The 22,479-nt window shown below is 43.8% G+C and overlaps 1 protein-coding gene across 1 annotated transcript in view; it reads left to right on the top strand.

The window, feature by feature from the left end:
• The window catches only part of LOC134576883 (C-Jun-amino-terminal kinase-interacting protein 4-like), a 214,210-nt gene that overhangs the window by 63,127 nt on the left and 128,604 nt on the right, over positions 1 to 22,479 (top strand). The gene's annotated exons all lie outside the window — the stretch shown is intronic.

The raw sequence follows: 22,479 nt of genomic DNA, 5'->3' as shown, positions 1-22,479 counted from the left end.
AACACTATAGGGTCAGGAACACAAACATGTATTCCTGACCCTATAGTGTTAAAACCACCATCTAGCCCCCCTGGACCCCTCATGCCTCCCTAAATATAGATCCCTAAAAATCTTACTTGTATTCAAGCCTGAAGATGTAGTTCTGCATGCTGTTTACCTCAAAATAGCAAGCTGTCTGCTGACATCAGAAGTGGTGGCCTGATCCAATTACAGTGCTTCGTAGGATTGGCTGAGACTGACAAGGAGGCAGATCAGGGGCAGAGCCAGCACAATTCAAACACAGCCCTGGCCAATCAGCATCAATGAATCTCTATGAGGAAAGTCCAGTGTCTGCATGCAGAGGGAGGAGACATGGAATGTTTGGATGCATTTTAGGCAGCCATGACCCAGGAAGGATCTCTAACAGGTATCTAAGGAGTGGCCAGTGAATCACTAGGCTGTAATGTAAACTCTGCATTTTCTCTGTTTACAGCAAAAGGCCTGAAGGTAATGATTCTACGACTAGAACAAATTCAACAAGCTGTAGTTGTTCTGGTGACTATAGTGTCCCTTTAATATAAAAATACACTTACCGCTCAATAATGGCAGTGGTAGATATAAAATAACAAATAGTGTAATCTTGCTTGAAATATCAATAAAATACACTGTGCACTGAGTGAACTAAAACTAATTTTTTTCAGCGATAGGCTCTAAACTCAGGAGCGTCTGTGCTTTTAAGGTGGCAAACAGTACCTTTTTTTTCTTCCAATTTGACAATTTTTATTGACTTTTGTTCAGTTTTGGGATACGGAAGAGAAAAGGTGGGGAGGGGGCAATAGGAAAAGGATATTGCAAGTCACAGCGACACTGTGTACACTTGAACATTATAACATAACAATGTAGCAGCATACTATTATACCAATGCAACATTGTAACATATGGATCTTAAGAGCAGGATGGGCAATCAGAATCGGTATATGTCTTATTCACTTTTTGCATAATATAACGTTAGATTTTGCAGTGAGTGTATATGTTTGTATCCGTGTTGGTTATATAGTCCTCATTATACTTAATGATTGTCAAGTGGGCTCCGTCATTGGAACTTATCATTGCTCAAAGTAATCATGTGGGGTATGGCGTCAGTTCTGGAGTATCAAACACAGGTATCCTTCAATACCCTCAATATGCTTCCCCAAAAAGCAAGCTTCAGAAGACTAAATATTGTGTATGTCGGGTATTCCCATAGTGTTTTGAGGCCTTTTATGTCTATATGTGGAAACTGATATAGAGTCCACAGCATCAGCGATCAATAGGTCAATAGCCTGTGGCTGCTCACTGTTAATAAACCCCCCCCCCCAAAAAAAAAAAAAAACCTCCATAGTTTTCAGTCCTCCTGAGCCCCCACCCGTGCCATGCGAGTGGGGGCTTTTAAACTGAATGGGGGCGCAGGGGTGGGGGCCCTGGATGACAATGGCGGGAACCTATCGTGTGTGTCCCGGCCCCCACACCTGAGTGGCACGTGGGGGCACTAAATCAGAAAAACTGGGGGAAGGACCTATTGTCATCCCGGCCCCCACCCCTGAGCGACGGGTGGAGGCCCTAAATTGGAACGGGGGGGGACCTATTGTCCTCCCCCCCCACCCTGGAGCGGCGGGTGGGGGCCCTAAAGTACCCCCAAAAGGCCAAATAAAAAAAAAACATAATACCTGTCGCACTTTGAACCCCCCCCCCCCCCCAACAAAACAAGCTTTTAATCAACCAATCAGAATGTTATTATGAGTCAAATTTCTAAATTTCCCATGCTGTGTAAAATGTCACAGAGCACTCTGGTTGGATTTCAAGCCAACCAATCAGAGTGAAGAGATTGACCGGTACGTCTCTACATTTACCTGTCAGAGCACTCTGATTGGTTTGCTTAAACCAACCAATCAGTACTCTGAGCTTAATTGCAGGGTGGTGCAAGGGTGAAGATGGATTACTTTTTCAGCATCGGGGGGGGGGGATGGGGGGTTTTGTCTGCTTTTTTCTTTGCACTTTTTGTTTTTTTTGTATTTTTTTTGTGGCTTTTTTGGGGGCTAAAAAAATATTTAAAAAAAAAACAAAAACATCAAAAGGTAAGTTTTTTTTTTTTTTTTTTTTACAGAAATAAGTTATTGTTCCCCCCTCACCCTAAAAATAGGTAGGGGTTTAGGTTCCCCCCACCCGCCGCTCAGTGCTGGGGGCTGGGGGAAGGACAAGAGGTCCACCCCCACCCCCTATTGCTGTTTAGGGCCCCCACCCGCAGTTTAAGGGTGGGGGCCTGGGGGAGGACAATAGGTCATCCCCCTTATTCTAATTTAGGTCCCTCATCCGCCGCTCAGGGGTGGGGGCTGGGTGGCAATAGGTCTTCCCTTCAGGTTAGACGCCCCCACTCCTGCGGCATGGATGGGGGCTCGGGAGGGGGACACGGCTGCTCACGGTATAGTGAGTAGGGGCAGACTTTACTAAATCTAAGTAATCTTTACTTTGTATTAGTAAATTTGACTGAAACACCAATTTAGGTCTTTCAGCCTTATGGTAGATAGCTCCCTAATACCGTGGAAATTGGGGAGTTATCTACTAAGCGGCTGCAAAAGAACATATCCAAAGTGCCGAACTGAATCGAAGTTCCAAATTTCAGAATACCGAACCAAATTGTTTTGTCCATGCACATCTCTACTAGGAATGATTCTTGCCATTGCTTATCCAAAAAGATGGTGTTAAGGTATTTGTGCCATTCATCCTTGAATGTGTGAGGGGTCATATGGTTTAGAAAAATGTTGTACAGTAATGAATGTTTTTTTTTTTTCTGGTTATTGGCCTGAATGCAGGTCGTCTCTACATTTGGTAGAGTGGGTTGTCAAGTGACAGAAGGAATGTAGAGTTTAGTTGGAGGTAAGAGCATAAGGCTCTATGGGGTAATTCAAATTGGGTCTGAATGTTTTTACCTGTTGATGGATATGCGTGCAGCCTTGTTGGGTCCACGTAACATAGTTCATCGTGGTATTGGTAACATGTAAGCTATTAATTGGGGTAGCCAGTGAGTAAGAATCCCTTGTGCTCTGTAAACTAGGATATTGGTCCCACACTTGTATCGTCAGTTTGGTGCTATCTAGGATTAGTAGGTATTTTGGTCTCACAGGTTTGGGAATCCAGGGTAAGTAATGTATCCCAGGCCTGTAGGTCCAGAAGGATTAGATCAACCCGTTGAGGTGTCTCATTGGTTTTCTGAGCCGTGATCGGAGACGCCAGTATCGCTGCCTTGTAGTATAGTTTCATGTTTGGTAGGTATAGGCCACCTTTCGAGAATGGGAGTTTCAGGGTAGAGGGCACTATTCTAACTAGTTTTCCCGCCCATATAAATTGTCACTAGTTTTTGGAGGCTGGTTAGAAACTGTTTGTGTAAGGGTATTTGTAGCGTGCCTGTGAGGTATTGATACTTTAGTAGTAGGAACATTTTAAAAGAGGCTATTTGCCCATGTCATGATAGGAATCCATCCTCCCAAGACTGGATGGTTTGGGCCATTTGTTTTAACAACTTGCCATCATTTTGATCTAATAGGGTTTGTACCGTTTTTGTTATCCAAATACTGAGGAAGGTGTGATACTCCTCTTTCCAATCAAAGGGAAAAGATGATTTGAGGGAGCATGTCAGTCTTTTCTAGATTCAAGATCAACACCTGGGTCTTAGATACTTTAAGTTTGTAATAGGAGTGTGAGCCGTATTCAGTGATTGTTTGTAACAGATTTGGCAGGGAGATTTGTGGTTTTGTTAAAGTTAGGAGTATATCATCAGCGAAGAGTACTCCCTAGTGCATATTTTATCCCAATGTATAGAATTGTTCATCCGGATTAGCTCCGCCAGTGGGTACGTATAGCAGTGGGGATAATGGGCATTCCTGTCTGGTCCCCTTGGTTATGGGGAATTCGTCTGACAGTAACCCCACATTTAGTACTTTAACTGCTAGTTTAAGAGGACTACACATCCATAATCTATCTAAGCACTTTAGTGTATTCCATGCACAAAATCCTTGGTCTTTAAGGTTTATAGCAATTGAGTTGGTTAAGGGGGTGACATTTTATAGTTGGACAAAGTTGAAACCAAGTGGATTTATGAATTAATAATGTTGGAACCACATAGGCTTAATGTAATACCTTGAGCTGAATTGTTTTATCTCTGATTCGTCTACTTGTCTACTAAGATGTGGTTATTGTTTTTCTTTTTTTTTTTTTTTTTACTTTTTTAGTGATGATCCCATTATTTCTGATTTATTTATTTTAAATCAATGTTCTAATTAGGTCAGAATCCATCCTCATCTTTTATAATAAATGTTGAATTTGGCAAAATCCCTCTTAGTAGTAATATTTTAGATTTATTGTTTTATACTTTACATTTCCTTTTTTTCTACGCCTTAATTACCAGACTAAGTAATTTAATTTAAGATCTATATAGATTTTTACTGGGGTAACCTTTTGGTTTAGATGTCATCATCTCTCCCAGTATTTATATATTTTTCAATTTTTTGTTGGTTATTTTTTAAGTAATAATTCCCCTATTATTAGTTACATAGCCTTCCTCACATATGTTGTTGCTGTTGATCCAAAAGAAGGCAAAAAAAAACTAGTTTGAAGCGCTTCCAATTTTGCTACAAACTTGGAAAACATTCCTTCTTGACCCCAAAATAGCAGTCAGATGTCTCCTTGGATCAAGCAGCTATTACCCCACTAATTAGAAATTATATCCCTGTATGTTATGTTTTTGTAAGTATTTATCCAATTGCAGTTTAAACATCTGTAGTGACTCTGACAAAACCACCTCTTCAGGCAGAGAATTCCATATCCTTATTGCTCTTACTGTAAAAAACAACAACTTTTCTTTGCCTTAGATGAAATCTCCTTTCTTCCAGCCTAAATGTGTGACCTCCTTGCTATTTTCTCCTTGTTATTTTCTAGTATAGTGTTACATGCATTTTTTTTTTCTTTTTAATTCTTTATTTTTGTAGTGCAACAAAAAATTATAACAGTAGGCGTGCGGTGCCCCAATAGCATTCCTCACGCTGAATATCAACATTTTAACAGTGGGGTTATTCATATATCTGTGCACATTTATTATTTATATCAAGATTGTCCACGTTTAAGCTCTATGCTGAGTATACGTGTAACATGTAACATGAGGTCCTGGTTTAGCTGCGCAGGTCCAACGAGACCTTAGCGGTGCAATGCGTTATATGCTTTTATAGTGCATTCCGACTAGACACTGGTTTATCTGGTTATCATGCGCTATTTTTGACCAGTATGAGAATGACAAGTATATTTCAGGTTCACAGTTGATTACAGTTTCTTGGCTAGTTAAGAGATGCACATTTTTATGGTTTAATTAAACAGGCTCAGATATAGGACCGGAGAAAACACTGGAAGTACTAGCCTATAATAAACAAGCTCGATCATTTGTGTAAGGTACTGACATTGACTAGGAATAAGCTCTTACGTTTCCAGTATAGGCTAATCTATGGGTCCAAGCTCTGGATCCAAAGAGTTAAATTAAAATTAAGTAACACATTGCTAGCGATAAAACATTGAGATGAACACATAGGTAAACTAGTAATTGGGCTCATTATGAAGCTGAGAATGTTCATACAAAAGTAGTTAGCTGTAGGTAGGGTTAATTCTGCTTCATGACCACTGGGTACTGGTCGCACCGTAAAGACTCTTAGGGATCAGTTAGTTTAATTTCTCTGCCCGAGAACTGGTGTACATTACGTGCTGTCCGTGTATCCTACACCTCTTGTGGGCCATCGGAGCTTGTCAGGCTGTATGGTCAGTCAGCCGACGCCTGTTCTGCTGGGCTGTGGTCGCTGTGTGTGAGCCTCCTGGGCTAGTGTTATCCCGCTTGTGTGCCACAGAGGGGCTCTCCAACTGTGCCTCCCGCCGGCATCGAGTCTCGCTGCCCCCTGGTCGTCGTTACGGCTGACACCGTAAGTTTGCAGGTGCTTTGTTGCGCCTAGCTGGATGAGGGTCGCTGGGGTGCTGGTGAGTCGGCGTGTTGCTCCCTGAGGCGTGGGGACGTGCCCGTTGGGGCCTCGGGTATCTGGTGCTGCTGTTCTCCGGCATAGTCTTCCCCCGAGAGCCATTTGGGAGGTGCGAGGGGCATTCCCGCTTAGGAGTCACCGGGTTGCTGGGCGGATCCATGCTTCCACCTTCCTCATCGTCCTCTTGTATGTCCGTACCTCGGTTTGGTGCTTGGTCCAGAGGCCGGCGCGCATCTGGTCATGGAACATCCATGTATGCTTAGGAGGCTTAATGCGCACACGTGTGAGGGTCGGCTGTGAGTGAGCCGCCATCTTGTTTGGGTCCAGGTAGGCCCGATTTGCTTTGGGTTCCCTTGCGTGGTCATGCTTGATTGCGGGGGTGTTCGCCCCCATCGAGGACCGGGATATCCCCCGCCGGTCCAGAGGGGGGGGGCAGCAGGGCTATGCCGTTTCTGGGCCGAGGGATCCCTTGCCGAGGGATCCCTTGCCGAGGGATCGGCCGTCTCCCTCGGGCCGTAGGTTCCGTTCCACTACAGGCCGCATGGTCGGCCGCATGGTCTGCCCGGGCCATTCCGCCTCACTTTTGTGCCAGTCTGGTATCATTCTGTTCCTCTAGGTTTCGTGAGACGGATTCTGGTTACCTTGAGCCGCCAGCGTTAGCAAACCAGTCGATTGTCGCTTATTTGTGTTTAGTGTTGCTGGAGCTCTGAGATTGTGCGTCCGGCCATCTTGGCTGTCAGGCCCCGCCCCCCTCTAGTATAGTGTTACATGCATTTTTTATGGACTTGTACAATTTATATCTCTCTAGTCTCTGGTTATGTGATTGTATGCCAATTTGAGATTTTAGTTGAAAACTTTTAACTAAGGAATTTATTTTATTTTTCAATGGAAATGCAATGTTTTTTTACTTTTTAAATTAGTGTAATAAATTATGGTTAAGCTTGCAATACGTCTCTATTTTTTCTGCATATTTTTTGTCAATCTTATTTAGAATAATGAAGACATAAGATATAGAGGCAATTGCCAATGCAAGTTGAAGTACATCAGAGTAATATTGCATAAGGTGATAAAACATACTTTTTGTTATAATATAAACCGGTAAAAACAATGCTGCGACAAAGATATCTAATATTGTAAAACAAGTGGCATGACAATAGCATCTATAAGTCATCAGATCATCTGCACAATTGGTTAATATTCCTGCTTAAATGTGGAGTATTAACCAGATATCCAATAGCTAATAGCGAATATTGTTAGACTAACATCACATGCATATAGATTACAAAAAAATAAATAAAACATGTAAAGGAAATACCACTGGGAGAAAATAAAAAGAGGAAAACATGGCTATTCCACATAGACTGAAGGACTATTGAAGGCTAAATATAGGCTTTATTGCCTACACGTAATTGGAGCTCAGCCAATGCCCACCAAGCAAAATCTACCACAGTGAAATGAACACTAGAGGGTCAGGAACACAAACCTCTATTCCTGACTCAGTATTAAAACCACCATATAGCATCCCCCCGTTGCCTTCCTAAATATAGTCACATTTTACTTGCATTCTAGTCTGCAGATGCTGCCTCTTCCCATTATCAGTCTGCTTACAGCTGACATCATCAAAAGTGTATAGGATTGATTGAGACTGTCAAGGAGGCAGATCAGGGGCAGAGCCAGCACAAGTCAAATACAGAACTGGCCAATCAGCATCTCCTCAAAGAGCACTGCCCCTGGAAGCACCACTAGCAGCCTTCTGAGGAGTGGCCAATTTGAGTTATCCATAGGCTGTAATGTAAACATTGCATTTTCTCTGAAAATACCATGTTTACTGCAAAAAGCCTGAATAAATACAAACAGCAGTAGTTGTTCTGGAGACTATAGTGTCTCTTGAAGCATTAGTCATGTAGCGCATAGGAGATCATGACAATTGTTTTAATGCATTTCATGTTGTGTATTAGATTTTTTTCCAAATGTATTGTGGCTTTTAAGTAATTGGGTGAGGTATTTAAAGAGTACACTGCCCAGTTTATGAAAGCCTCTGATGACATGGATTTGCGCCACAAAATGATTTGGGCTTCTGTGAACTATTTAACACATACTGGAACACACGCTAGATGGGCAGCATCTGAGAGATCAGTGAACTGGAAGACTGCTAAGAAGAGCATTATACTGGAGGAGCCAGTTGCAGCAAACCTACACATTTTTTAAGTGTGTTTTTATTGCGTGAGAAGTATACTTTATTTTTGCAAATTAATCTGTTTTGCTGCAATATATGAATACCATGTCCTCTGGTGGATTTTTTGTTAGAGACATTATTGCTTTGTGACAATATAATAATAATTTAGCAAATCCCTTGCCTTGAACAAGATTACTCTTCTGATCTATGAACAGTGTGGTCACTACATGTTTATCTAGGTTTATCTGTGTTGTATCTGTGTCTGCAACATTGCAAGTTTTTTGCATTTCTAATTATCATTTTGTTTAGACTCCTAGTAGGGGGATCTATTTATTTTATTCCCCTATGATTATTATTTTTTTGGACTACTGATTTATTTTCATTGTCGATCGTTGTATGTTTAGTGTTTCTGTGGTTACTAGCAGAATCTGTGTACATTTATTTTATTTTTTATTTTTACTGTTCCCATCAAATTCCCATCAAATATATGAGGATTTGAAACTATCATTATTGAATAATATTATTTGCCAAATTACTTAGAGTAGTGATTCCCAACCTGTGGTATGCATACCCCCAAGGGTACATTTCTGTTTCTCCAGGGGTATGCCAAAAACAAATTGGTAATGGCGGTTCTACCTCTGGCGCAGCTGCACCACACCGTTTTGGAACAGCAGGGCCCGTCTGGTGACCTGATACAGCCGGTCACTTCCTCCCAGCTCACTCAGACCCAGCCATCTAGAGGCCAACTCCAAACAGCCTCAGCCAGCAGAAGCCACCCTCCTGCCCCCAAAAGGTAGAAAACTGGAGGGCATCTAAAATTTTGACATGTATGTGTGTTTTTGTTTGATTGTATCTGTATGTATGTATGTAGTTTGTGTATCTGCATGTCTCAGTGTGTATCTGTGTGCCTCTGCAACTGTGTGTTACTGTTTGCATCTGTGCATCTGCATTTGTGTGTGTAAGTGTGTATCTGCACGGTGTATGTATATGTACAGTTGTGCTCAAAAGTTTGCATACCCTTGGAGAGTTGCTAATATATCTACCATTTTTAAAGAAAACATGAGCAAGCAAAACACATTTATTTTATTTCTGGGATTCATATTTATCTGTAGGTTATAGCAGAATGAGTGTATACCTTTAATAAGGCTTCACCTTGTATATAATAAAAAGCGATCGATAAGTACATTAAAAATTATGAAAAGATCTCCACTTATATTCATCCGCATTGATAGTAAGAGAGATCATTAATGATCCCCTACCAAATGTGGAACTCATATATAATGCCCAACTTCTCTTAGATCGCCGGTATTCTGGGCACAGAGGGAGGCACTTGAGCTGCCAATCATTCTGACGCGGAGGCTTAAACCCCGCCCAAAGCAATCTCACGTGGTCACATAGCGACACGTCATCAATGACGACATTCAGTCTCACCGCTCTGATTGGTCAGCTCACATTTAAAAACGGGGGGGATCGGGCGGCAACTTTTATCCCCTGACGAAGGAGTCCTGTACTCCGAAACGCGCGTCGGGTTTTTTCTTTTGGATCTCCCTCACTCACTGAGCACATCACGATGCACGAGGGAATCCATTATTGACACTCATTTATTTAATATTTTTTCTTTTTTTCGTTAACAGAATGTCTATTACTTTTCTTTAGAAGCTGGACTAGTCTAGTAACAGGAGTTGAAGGGGACAGAGCATAGCTTTCTAATAAGAATAGAACACCCACAAAGGTGTTGGGGGGAGCTTACAGGAGTTTAGAATAGTGGACTACCAGGGAATTTTGAAACCCTATTTTCATTTACCACTTTATCCTATTACTCCTTAGCATATAACCTACCCTTCTGGGCAATTCTAAAGCTACAGTTCAAACGGACATTTCGTGTCCCCCCTCATATTGTACTACACTGCTGTAACTGTTACATCCGTCTAACTTCTATTTAAGATTTAAGATTTCAAGGTATCGTAACAGTAGTTGAAGGGGACAGAGCATAGCTTTCTACTAAGAATAGAACACCCACGAAGGTGTTGGGGGGAGCTTACAGGAGTTTAGAATAGTGGACTACCAGGGAATTCTTAACCCCCTTCTTTCATTTACCACTTTATCCTACTACTCCTTAGCATATAACCTACCCTTCTGGGCAATTCCAAAGCTACTGTTCAAACGGACATTTTGTGTCCCCCCTCATATTGTACTACACTGCTGTAACTGTTACATCTGTCCAACTTCTATTTAAGATTTAAGATTTCAAGGTATCATATTTTCTTTTCCTTTCATTTGTGGACTACTCTACCACCATCCATTTTCATTTCAGCATAATTTGCCTTCATTGGTATTGGGGTATTGAGATATATCCATTTAGGATCTGTTCTGATATTAAGCATTTATTGGACACAGACACATTGTATCCTCTCCACAGTTTGTTAAATAAAGTTACAGTGTTTCACTGCTCATGTTAGGATACATGTCTGTCTAGTGCAGGGGTAGGCAACCTTTTAGCAGCACTGTGCCGATATAGGAATGTGATGTCCCGTAGCGTGCCGGTCTTATTTTTTATTTTTAAATTGAGGTGTGTATGCTGCCTATTCTGCTTGTTATTTTTACTGTAATTGCTTTGTATCGTTGTATTTGTGCGTATATGCAGGGCCGTCTTTAACCCCTTAAGGACCAAGCTTCTGGAATAAAAGGGAATCATGACATGTCACACATGTCATGTGTCCTTAAGGGGTTAATAGTAACTGGACCCTGGGCAAAGCATTTGCTTGGGGCCCTCTGGACCCTGTACCCCTGCCCAGGCATGCAATCACGTCCTCCACCTCAACGCAGTGGTGGACCTAAAGTAGAGAGGTGCAAGAATTTTTGGGGGTCTCCCTGTTGCCCGGGTGATTAAAAAGGTAGATCCCCATCTGTCGTGCAACTCCAGAAATGCATTGACAGCTGGGGCTCTACCATTTACCCATGTTTGCAGGTCTGTATTTAGCACTAAGCAGTTTTTGTGTGTTTTAATGTAAACAGGTTTTTGTATGGAATATGTTTGTATGTGGTGTTGGCGTGATTGCAAGCATGTATTTGCGTAGTGTTGGTTTTTGAATCCTGGGGTGTATTTACATATAATTTTGGTGTGCAAAACAGACATGTGTTTGTACGTAGTGTTGAAATTTGAATGCAGGGGTGTATTTGTGTGTAGTGTTAGTGTGTGAATGCTGAGATGTATGCACATATACACACACACAGAGATATATACACACTGAAATTTGCACACACACACAGATACACACACACAGACATACTGACACACACACACAGACATGCTGACATACACAAAGATATACTGACACACAAAGACATACTGACACACAGACATGCTGACACACACACACACACACAGATATACTGACACACAAAGACATACTGACACACAAACATACTGACACAGCCCCCCTCCAATCTGCCTACTCTTCTTTCCTGCACGCTCCTCTCTTTGTGGGAGGAAGTGATGCGCGGCCGTCACTTCCTCCCAGCCTGCTGCCGAAAAGCAAAGGGCCCGCTTGCACTGTTAAAGTGCCTCAGCGTGCAACCGGGCCCCTGCTGACAGAAGCCCACCGGGTGGTCCTTTGTGCATGGGCCACCCGGTGGGCCTCCTTAGTGTGCGGATTATCGGCCAGAGGGTTAGAAATAGTTGAGGCCAGCAGGGCTCACGGTGCAGCTGCCCAGTTTGCCCCGCGTTAAAGACGGCCCTGCGTATAGGAGCTATTATATTGTATATGTTCATGAGTAGTTTATGGTATTGTGTATGATACATATGAATGTGGGCTGTGTATGGGGGCTGCTTGTGGAATTGTGTGTGTGGGGATGGATATGTCACAGTGTGTGTTTGGTAGTGTGTGGGGGCAGTTTGGGGTATTGCATGTGGGGTTGTGTGCATGTATGTGGATTGTTAGTGGTGTTTCGTTTGTGCGGATTGTGTGTATGTTTGTGTGTGGGCTGTCCATATTATTTGTATGAGGGGAGGGTTATTCTGCATTTCTGTGTATATCTAGCAGTGTGGGTGGCTTCCAGTGGAGACTAGGCCGGCCAGGTACATGTCAAGGACAGGAGCTGCAACAGCAACTGCGAGCTGCTCTACTACAGTGTGGATTCCCATTCACAAGTGCTGGGAGGAAGTGATCTGAGATCACTACCTCTACGTGCTGCAATGCATAAACTGAGGATTGTCCTTCACCACCTTTTCGGATTTGCAGATATCTGAAGTTTTACTGGGACTCCTGATAGGCCAGAGCCTGTTTGGCTCTAGCAGCCTTGAGTGCCGTGCAAAGACACCTCGAGTGCCGTGCATGGCACTAGTGCCGTAGGTTGCCTACCCCTGGTCTAGTGTTTCCAATATCTATATGCTTTTTCTTTAGTGATACCGCTTTAGGACATATCCAAGGTACATGTCTATAAATTTGAGTTCTTTTCCAAATACCAGGTCGATTGGGAGCGTCCCCCCTTTTTTTCTTTTTTAAAGGGGGAGCTGTCCAATCTACACAATCTCTCTACAGTTTTCATATAGCAGAATGGCACAATCATAAAACAAAACATGGAAACAAAAAAGAAAATGAAATAACCCGTGTTCAAAACTTCTTAATGCTGTGTACTGCCTCTATACTATCAATGACAGAGTGTAGTCTTTTGTAATAGTTGTCTATGAGGCCACTGATTTTTGCAGGTGGTATAGCTGCCCATTAATCTTGTCAAAATGCTTCCAGGTCATGCAAAGTCTTTGGTATTCTTGCATAAACCGCATGTTTAAGATCTTCCCTGAGTGGCTTGATGATATTAAGGTCAGGAGACTGTGATGGCCACTTTAGAATCAGACCTTTTTCTGCTCTAACACTGGAGGGTCAACTTGGCCTTGTGCTTAGGGTCATTGTCAATGAAAAGCCCAAGAGCGTCCCATGCGCAGCCTTTGTACAGAACAACGCAAATTGTCTGCCAGTATTTTGTGATAACATGCTGCATTCAACTTGCCATCAATTTTTACAAGATTCCCTGTGCTTTTAGAGCTCACATCCCCCAAAACATCAGTGATCCACCATCATGCATGCTTCACAGTAGGGATGATATTCTTTTCACTATAGGCCTTGTTCTCCCTTCTCCAAACATAGCATTTATGGTTTTGGTTTTGTCATTACAGTGTGCCAGAAACTAGGAGGCATGCCAAGATGTTGTCAGACATATTGTAGCCAGGGTTTTTTGTGGTATTGGTGCAGTGAATGCTTCTTTCTGGCAAATCAATCATGCAGCTCATTTTTTATTTTTTATTTCTTTTATTAAACATATGCAAAACATGACAGACCATGACAAAATGCTCAGTGGCCACGACATTGGCCCATAAAGAAAGAATACATAATTGTTAAAATAAGGGAAAGAAACATTAAGCATTTACGTGAGACATCTGAGGTGTAAATATGGTGCATTAAGTCATTTACATACAATAAACTTAAGCATATGGGAATAATACAAGTGCCTTAATTTTGTTCCGTTAGACCTTTAAGTTGAGACTGCTTGTAGACATCAGTGCTAAGAGGAATGTCGAGGATTAGTATGAAGTGTATATCCCTGACCAGGAAACTGCTTCAACCATAATGGGAACTGTCCCTAAAGTGGGTTTGTTCCTCCTATCTCTAGCCCTGATGGAGGTAAGTGGATTATCCCATCTTCTTAACTGAGATTGTTTTTCCCAAGCCTTAAAGCCTGAAGCATTTTAGCTAGTAACCTGTAACCTAGTTAGTGGAAGATACTGTAAAGCATTTCCACCATGTCTGTCAAAAACTACCTGGGGGGTGGGGGGAGGGAGCGTTGGGTATCGGGTTCTCATCTCTTAAGGTTGAGTAGCGTGTGGTCTGGTAGGGGTAAAATGTCATGTTCCTGAGGAACAAACACTCCTGCTTATTTAGATTGGGTGGTTGCTTTCTAGGAATTGAGTCCATGGACTCCAAGTACTGGAATATATTGTGTATTTGTCCGATAGGGAATATGTTGGTTCTTTCATCGAATGTATAGACTTAACTTTGCTAATCTAGGGCTTGACAAATTTGGTTTGGAATCTGGGAGCCAGCTAAAAAGTTAAAAGCCAGACATTTTCAACAAGTTAAAAGGACACTATAGTCATCAAAACAACTACAGCTTGATTTAGTTGTTCTGGTGTCTATAGCCTGTCCATGCAGGCTTTTCAGTGAAAAGGCTGTGTTTACATTGTTGCATAGTAACACCTCCAGTGACAATCACTCAGACGGCCACTAGAGAGTCCTGGGTCAATGCTGCACCATGTGTAGCACCCACATTCAGTGTCTCCAAGCTCTGCATGGAGGCCCTGAATGTTACTCATAGAGCTTCATTAATTTAATGCATCTCTATGAGGAAATGCAGATTGGCAATTTTGCTGCACATGCACAAAATACTCCCAATGCTTTCCTAGAGGAAAGCATTGGCTTAGCTGAGATCATAAAGATTGATAATCTCAGCCATGAAAGTGGGACCAGCCGCGGCGGAACTAGCAAGGCGGGAGTAAAAAATCTTCCTCATGCGATGGGAGGGGCAGGTACTTAAACCTGCGCACACGCGCTCAAATACACCCTATTCCAAATTATTATGCAAATTATATTTTTCTCATTTACCTAAATAATTGATGTAAATAACAGTCAGCATAATTCTCATGTTATCAACTATTAAGAGTACAATTCAAATGTTATTGAACAATCCTCCTAATGATAACAGTAATTTTTTTAAACATAAACTTACAATGCACTGTTCCAAATTATTACGCACAGTAAGTTTCAAAACACTTTATAGGTTGCAAAGAACTGAAAATTGTCATTTGTTGTGTTTGCAGCATATTTACTGAAATCAAAAGCTATTTCAATCAAACGTATAACTTTTTAAACATTTTTACAGGTCATGTTACATTTTAACATAGGACCCCTTATTTGATAGCAGCTTCACAAGTCTTGCATCCATTGAACTTGTGAGTTTTTGGACAGATTCTGCTTGAATTTGTTTGCAAGATGTCAGAATAGCCTCCCAGAGCTGCTGTTTGGATGTAAATTGCCTCCCACCCTCATACATCTTTTGCTTGAGGATGCTCCAAAGGTTCTCAATAGGACTGAGGTCAGGGGAGGATGGAGGCCACACCATGACTTTCTCTCCTTTTATCCCCATAGCAGCCATTGATGCAGAGGTATTCTTTGCAGCATGAGATGGTGCATTGTCATGCATGAAGATGATTTTATTACGGAAAGCATAGTTCTTCCTTCTGTACCTTGGAAGAAAGTGGTCAGCAACTCCACATTCTTTGCAGAGGTCATCTTTACACCTTCGGGGACCCTAAAGGGGCAGACCAGCTCTCTTCCCATGATTCCGCCCCAAAACATGACTCCACCACCGCCTTGCTGACGTCGCAGCCTTGTTGGAATCTGGACCATCCAGGGTTGCACGGCACTCATCAGTGAACAGGACTGTTTGAAAATTAGTCTTCATGTATTTTTCTGCCCAATGCAGCCGTTTCTGCTTGTGAGCATTGGTTAGTGGTGGCCGAATAGAAGGTTTATGCACAGTTGTAAGACTCTGGAGGACTCTACACCTTGATGTCCGTTGGACTCCAAGGCACCAGCAGCTTCAACTATCTGTTTGATGCTATGTAATGGTTTTCAGTGATCAAAAGAGCCCTGATACACAATGCCATCCTTGAGTTAAACTGAAAAACAAAATATTTAATCTTTGTGACACTTAAATAGAATGTGCATAATAATTTGGAACAGGGTGTACAAACTAACGCTGACAGGCTCACACTCTCACGCTGACAACAGGCTTGCACACACAAACTCTGACAGGCTCACACACACTCACACTCACATTCACACCCACTTGTGGATTTTTCCTACCCCAGTACTCTTGAATTATTGGGCACGTCCACCATATATGTCCTGTTGTACCCGCATGTGCACCGCATCTCCAACATGTGTCTGGGGAAGCGGGTAACAAGCAATGTATCTGTGATGGTCAGTGGCGTACACATGACCCATGGGGCCCCGGTGCGAAAATTGATCCGTGGGGCCCCCCCCCCCCCCCCCGCGCTTACTCTGCGCGGGCCGGGGCAGCAACACATGGCGGCGGGCACCTGGTCGCAGGGGTTGCGACTGCGGTATGTACGCCACTGCATGCAGATGCACACACACTTAAAGGACCACTACAGACACCCAGATCACATCAGCTCAATTAAGTGGTCTGGGTGTCAGGTCCCTCTAGTTTTAACCCTGCAGCTGAAAGCATAGCAGTTTCAGAGAAACTGTTATGTTTCACTGAGGGTTAATCCAGCCTCTAGTGGCTGTCTCACTGTCAGCCGCTAGAGGCGCTTCCGCCATTTTAAGACACTGAACGTCCATAGGAAAGCATTGAGTAATGCTTTCCTATGGGCGGTTTGAATGCGTGCGCGGCTCTTGCCGTGCATGCGCATTCGGAGCTGAGAGGCGGAGGGATCCCCAGCGCCATGGGAGTCCGGCGCTGGAGAAAGGTAAGTGCTGAAGACACACACACACACACTCTCACGAACAAATGCATACACACTAGCTAACAGACACACACATTTACTGACAAAGACACTCAGCGGCAGACATACATACACACTCACTTACAAAACATACACTCTCACTGACAAACACACACACACACACACACACACACACACTCAGTAACAGACACACACAGTAACACACTCACTGACACTAGCACACACTCTAACACAAACACTCACACTAACACACACACACACACTAACGCTCACACACACTAACGCTCACACACACTAACGCTCACACACACTAACGCTCACACACACTAACGCTCACACACACTAACGCTCACACACACTAACGCTCACACACACGAACACACACACACACACACTAACACACACTAACACACACTAACACACACACACACACTAACACTTACTCACTCACACACACACACTAACACTCACACACACACACTAACACACACTAACACTCACACACACACACACTAACACACACACACACACTAACACTCACTCACACACACACACACACACTAACACTCACTCACACACTCACTCACTCACACACACACGAACACTCACACGCACTAACACTCACACGCACTCTCACTCACACACACACGAACACTCACACGCACTAACACTCACACGCACTAACACTCACACACACTAACACTCACACACACTAACACTCACACGCACTAACACTCACACGCACTAACACTCACACGCACTAACACTCACACGCACTAACACTCACACGCACTAACACACACTAACACTCACACTCACACACACACACTAACACTCACACTCACACACACACACTAACACTCACACACACTTACACATGTTTTTTTTTTTATTTAATCCCCCCAGCCTCCTTACCATTGGAGTGCTGAGGGGATTCCCTGGGGTCCAGTGGTGCTGCTGGGCTCCTGGGGGGGGCCGGTCACCCGGCGGGCTGGCTGGTCCTGCGGGCGCGCGAGGGAGCACTCTCCCCTTAGTGCTTCCTCTTCAGCTCCCTCGCGCGCCGCGTACTGATACCGGCGCCGGAAGATGACGTCATCTTCCGGCTCCGGTATCAGTGCGGTGCGCGAGGGAGCTGAAGAGGAAGCACTCAGGGGAGAGTGCTCCCTCGCGCACCAGCCGGCCGCCGGGTGTAAGCAGGGCCAGCCTCGGGGGGCCGGAGGTGGCCGGCTCCTGGGCCCCCCAGGAGAAGAGGCTGGCGGAGAGCGTACATACCGGGTCGCAGGGGCGGCCGGGCCCCCTGGTGGGCCGGGCCCGGTCGCAGCCGCGACCCCTGCGACCCTGGTATGTACGCCACTGGTGATGGTGTGTAGTGCCATCTCGATATGCGTTTGTAGTGACTCTCGTGAACTTGGTTATTTATGGAAGATTTATAGATCGTTGAAAATATTGTGGTCCATGTTTCAGTAGATATTGAGACACCTAAGTCATTCTGGTTTTGGTAAAGTTTAGATGTGGGCCTGGTCGGTGGCTTGTAATGCTTTTGTAGAAAATCGATAAATGTTTACATTTAATATTTTGCGAGCGACAGTGTGTTTCAAAGTTTGTGCGTTCTCTAGCTCCTTGACAAAGGGCTGGGTTCCCTGCGATAAAGTGGATAAGTTGGGAAAAGTGAAACCTCTGTAGAGTTGTAGGTTCATGGTGTGGTAGCATATCTGTCAGGGATAATGCGAGGTAAGAGCAGTTGTGCAGTGTGTCGAATGGTGCGGGGTTAAGCCCTGGGGGGAATATTGGGTTGTTGGTTAGTGTATATAACAGTGAGAGATAAGGAGAGATGGCTGTTGGGTTACGGATGGCAAGCCATGATTTGAGAGTCGAGCCTACTGTAGGCTGTGCGTGGGTTTGATGGAGTGGCGTCCATTGGAGCCAAGGGATGATAGAAATTGGGGATGTAAATGCTTCGGCTTCCAGTTGTACCCAATGTTTCATGCTTCGTGGATTTGACCATTCATATATTCTGGTCAGTATGACTGCTTTGTGATAAAGCTCGATATCTGGCAACCCTAGGCCTCCTTTATGTTTGTGTCGCGTTAACATTTTAAAAGTCTGTCTGGGGTGCTTTTGGGACCATATGTAAGAGGAGAACATTTTTGGGGTATCTGTATAGGGAGTGTTTGGAGCAGATAAAAACTTTTTAGGGAGAATGTTTGTTTATTTTTAGTATGTGTATTCTGCATAGCCATCCAAATTGAGGTTTATGCCAGTTAGACAGATCTTTAGAAATGGTTTGCAGGAGAGGCACGGTCATAGAGGGATTGAAGTTTGCATGGTAGGAGAACCATATATGCGATGATACCTAGTGGCTTGGCTGTAGATGATGCCCTGTTTAGTATGGGAAGGTAGGAAGCTGGATCTATGAAGGTAACTGCACCTGTCTGTGGGTTTTCATTAAACAGATGTGTGGATTGTGCCATTGTTACATGTCACATTGGTGTCCAGAAAATTCACAGATCTAGTGGAATATTAAATTTTTAGTTTGATCCATGAATGTGTTAAGAGTCATGGACCTGTGTCAGTTTTTCTTTCAGTCCAAATTATGAAGATATCATCAATAAAGCAGTAATATTTGAATGGTTTGGTGTGCTTTATTTCTTGGAATCGCTGTTCAAGATCTACCATAAACAGATTAGCATAATGGGGTGCCATCTTAGTGCCCATAGTAGTGCCCATGGTTTGTAGGTAAACCACATTGTTAAAACTAAATTAGTTATGTGTAAGGATGCATAGTGCCAGTTCTGTGATAATTCAGGGGCTGTATTTTGGGTTGTCAGCATAAGAGAGGAAATGGAAGCAAGCATTGATGTCATCTGTATTTGGAATGTTGCTGTACAGAGATTCCACATCCATGGTTACAAGGATAGTGTTAGCAGGGAGATTTGTGATTTGTTGAGGAAGTCGGTTGTGTCTTTTATAAAACTGTTAATGTTGGGGACTAGAGGTTTTATAGTATTTTCTACCAGTCCGGAGTTCTGTTCTATGAGAGTTCTCATTCCTGTCATTCCGGTCTTCCAGGATTACCTGCTTTGTGGATTTTTGGAAGCATATAGTAAGTACCCATGTAGGGACTAGATGGTTTGAGTGATTGCAGTTCTAGATGCAAATTCTTAGGGAAGGATTTAATGAGCTCTCTAAGTTGTAATGTGTATTCAACAAGTGGAACTAATACAGTAAGAACAAGTGATACAGTGGGACAACAGAACTGTTGTAACCACCTGAGTGGGACCCCTCAAACCACTCTAACAATAGCAAATAAAATACATACAATGGTGGATCACACTTCTTATGGCTTCCTAAAATAAAAACATATAGTGTAATACAGTAAAATATGTAATAAAAAAGGAAGATGGTAAAGATCATGTACTTGGCCGGGAGCCAAATAAAATCATATGGCTCCCAGTTAAGTGCCAGGCGTCCAGCACGTGCTGGCGGAGGTTTGCGTTGTCGAGGGGTCGGCGATGTCCCGCAGGGCAGGGTGCTTTTGGTCCGGTTTGGAGACGTAGATTAGGTTTGATCGTTGGGGTCCTGCTCGTTTTTCTCCCCCGTTGCGCTTGTGTGGTGATGGTGGTTTGTGCCTTGAGCTGCTCAGAGTTGTCATTACCCTGGAGCTTGTTAGTGATGGGCAGTTGGTGCGGGAGCTCAGACAGAGCACGTCTGATCCCGTCGGCGGTCAGGCCCCGCCCCCCACAATTTTTTTTTTTTAAATCAGTGGATGTCAATGGATACATTGAAAAAAACAGCTGCCACCACAAACCGTGGCTACAAAATGCACCAAAGGGTCAATTCTTAAGGATCAGACGGAATTGTACGAATAATGACGACTATATACAACAAGCCACTAAAATAAAAGAACAATTCGTTGAGAAAGGATATAAGGAGGAACAGTTAATTTTAGAATTAGAAGAAGTCCAAAATAAATCACGCTCAGAACTTCTAACATATGAAAGAAAAAACGCACAGATTAAAAAAATCCCTTTTATATGTAATTTTAATGGCCAAAACGGAAAAATTCCACAAATTATTAATAAATATTGGTACCTTTTACATGACGACCCCATTTTAAAAGAAATTTTACCAACACGACCGCAAATTACATATAGAGGAGCGCCAAATTTAAAAAGATCTTTAGTAGCAAGCAGTAAAGGCCCGACAGTCACCAAACATAACTTTACACAAGGACGAGGTTTTTACGGCTGTGGTACCTGCCTAGCGTGCAGGTCTACAAGGAGTAAAAAGAGACACCTTACAAATATACAGCAATACACTAATGAAGATTTCACCATTAGAGACCAACTCACCTGTTTTTCAAAAGGCATTATATATATTTTAAAGTGTCCATGTAACCTTCTTTATGTAGGCCGTACCATTAGATGCATCCATGTACGCATTTCATAACACATTCAAAATATAAGGAATGGGTTGGAAACCCATAGTGTCTCCAACCATTTCAAAAAATATCATGACCAGAACCCAGAGAGCCTCTTTTTCTGCCCATTGAAGTTTGTTAAAAAAGATTGGAGAGGAGGAAATTATATTAAAAAAATAGGGTCAGAAGAAATGAAATTTATATTTGAATTCAATACTCTAATACCAAACGGCTTGAATTCAGATTTTGAATTGTGTCACTTTTTAAAAGAATATTCTCTGCACTTTAAAGCACTGAAAAGGCACTGTAAGGGGGGCGGAGCCAAGCGGGAAACCTGACTAGACGCACATTACCAGAGCTCCTACCGTGATGGCCCAAACTCGACGGATAACCCGGGTAAAAACACTGGGACGCCTCCACAGGTCAGCCTATCGGCCAGAGGAGGCACTCTGGAACGCACCGATACCAGACTCGGCACCAATCCCGACCGGGAACCGCGGCAATAGACTGGTGCCTAGCGGACACACGGGGAAGGACGGCCGCCTTCCCGCCTGATGCGGAACACGACAAGCGAGAGCAAATCGTGCACCCCCCCTGTGGACCGGTGGGAGATATCCCGGTCCCCGCCGGACGGAGTGTCCCGAACCCAACACCAAGCGACAGGCACTAATACCTCTAAGAGACATACGGTGACGGGAACACCCAAGATGGCGGTTCACCATCAGCCATCAATATCTGATAAGCTACGAGAACAACCAGATGCAATGCGCACCTGGGAACAAGCAAGTGACTCCATAACGCTTGCTTTTGAACGTTTCTGGGCCAAGCTAGAGGCACGCTTAAGGACCGAAGTCCCACGCCGAATTTCCTCTGCTACCTCCGGAGCTGATGGCAGTCGGGTGAGTGAGGGTCCGCTTCAGGGCACCACCACAACCCAAGCGCCCGATTCCCACGTTTCATGCCCTCCCGGGCTGAGAGCAATAAGGGGCAAGCCCCTGAGGTGCCGGCCACATACGCGGGGAACAGCCAAGCGAAGCCCCAAGCGACCTGCCAAGAATCCTCGCACCACCCCGAAAGGGTCGAACCTGGCCCACAATGGTCTCCAGGCTCGTGGCCTACCAGCACCAGCCCTCATGCAACCTCGGGGCAGAAGGGAACTCCCACCTCCGAAACGACGTAGCTCCACGCAGACGAAACAGCACTCAGGCGTGCGACCCACATCAGTGAGATCACGGATGACCGGCAAGCACATGGCCCACAGCGGTGGAGTCCGCACTCCGGCTCACGCTGTGAAAGAGATGTCCCCAGT

Source organism: Pelobates fuscus, chromosome 11 (assembly GCF_036172605.1).
Source record: "Pelobates fuscus isolate aPelFus1 chromosome 11, aPelFus1.pri, whole genome shotgun sequence".
Taxonomy (NCBI): domain Eukaryota; kingdom Metazoa; phylum Chordata; class Amphibia; order Anura; family Pelobatidae; genus Pelobates; species Pelobates fuscus.
The sequence above is the reverse complement of the archived record's forward strand: the minus strand, read 5'-3'. Positions and strand labels throughout refer to the sequence as shown.